The sequence below is a fragment of the Palaemon carinicauda genome, chromosome 9 (genome assembly GCF_036898095.1).
Source record: "Palaemon carinicauda isolate YSFRI2023 chromosome 9, ASM3689809v2, whole genome shotgun sequence".
NCBI lineage: Eukaryota > Metazoa > Arthropoda > Malacostraca > Decapoda > Palaemonidae > Palaemon > Palaemon carinicauda.
In genome coordinates, this window is record NC_090733.1 from 149,554,293 (window position 1) to 149,556,276 (window position 1,984).

Consider the following 1,984-nt stretch of genomic DNA (forward strand, 5'->3'; position numbering starts at 1 on the left):
AAACAAGCACAAGATTCGTTTCTTGCCATTTTCTGCTAGATGTCGAGTTACCTCATTAGAAGCATGAGCCGGTTGGAAGAGAAGCATATGGAAAAAAATTTTCATATTTCTAAATTTTAGAGATAAATGTCAATAAATCCAAGATTCATGAACATCAGGCGAGTACTGTATGAAAATAAATTTCATTATCAAAATTCCATTATTTTCTTGCAGTTTTGGGAATGTAAGGACTATTGCATGGGAAGGAGTTATTCTTGTCAGCTCAACTAGCCTGCCGGGACAGTTACCTTTCTAAGTGAGACCTAGGTGATAAGGTTCTCACTTTTATCCACCAGAGAAGCTTTTGTGCAGGGAGGAAGTGGGCCTCGGACTTTGCTCCATCCTACTTTCAAACATAGTGCTGCTGTTTTGTCAAAATAAAGAGCTATGAACTTTTCTAGCTGTAAATCCTCAACTAGAATCAGAATTTTGAATACTATACTGCAAGAACATAGAGGCAATATGTAACTTTACTTCTTCCACCAGAAAAAAACATATATATATATATATATATATATATATATATATATATATATATATATATATATATATATATATATATATATATATATATGTATATATATATATATATATATATATATATATATGTATATATATATATATATATATATATATATATATATATATACAGTAGGGTCCCGAATTATGCGAGAATTTGGTCGATTAATGACCTCGTGTAAATGGAAAATCGCGAATTTCGAAACACACAACTAACAGAAATAATTCCATTGCGGCCATGGCAACCAGCAATTTGCCTATTCAAATGTGTTTACTACCCATTTCCAATACTTTCTTTGTACTATACTGTATTTCTTTATAATATCAAATTGTTCTTGTAAATAAATAAAACATTTAATATACTTTAAAGTTCTAATAACTTGAAAATTGGTTAAAATTACAACCAGGATAGGTGTAAACACCATATATTTCCCATTATAACACAACCCAAAATACAGACAAATTTTAATGTTTGTCATATCTATTGTATAATACAACTGGTGAATAGCAAAACCATCACTCTATAGACTAGCTTGTTGTATGATTGAAAATCCAGAATTATCAAAATAAAGGCGATTTTATATCATGCGTTTCCTAAACACGCTAAAAAGCACGATAGAAAACGACAACCAATGTTTTGTTTACGTTTATCTCTGATCACAAAGAAGAAACAGACGCATTTATAAATCTGTGTTTTTGAATTGACATCAATTTTACCAAGTATAGATTATATGTTGAATTTGTTATTACCAATGTTCTAATTATTTTTTATTAGAACTTTCAAATAAATGAAATGAATGCCATTTATGAAATGTTTTTCTTTATGATGCCGCCTGAAACGGAAACCTTCCATTTGTTTACGCTCCATCTTCGATCATAATAAACAAACGAATGCATTAAACACACATGATCTAAGTCATAACTAATGATATTACAAACATTTAGTAAACATTATTTTATTACAAATATTTTACTTACCGTATCCATATAAATTCCTAAATTCGTAGCAAAGCTGGAAATTTTTTTTTCCTTATGCGTTTAATCCACAATAGCAAACTGCCGCTAATGACAGAGTGATAACTTACGATAATTCTAAACTGTTACGAAAGATAATTGTCCTTTCCATATCCAAAATACTTTTCCTAACTTCAGTTATAAGTCAACTTGTACCCACCTCAATTATGGATCCATATGCAAAAAAGGTAAAGGAAGAAAGTACTAGGCCTATTTTTAAAGTCACCGAACAATTAGGTTACCGCTATAACGTTCGATGTGAGAGAGAGAGAGAGAGAGAGAGAGAGAGAGAGAGAGAGAGAGAGAGAGAGAGAGAGAGAGAGAGAGGGATGGTTTTAAAGTACTAAACAATAAATATGATAGGTTATAACACATTGGTGTTTATGTGATATTAACTGTATAGATGGTTTGA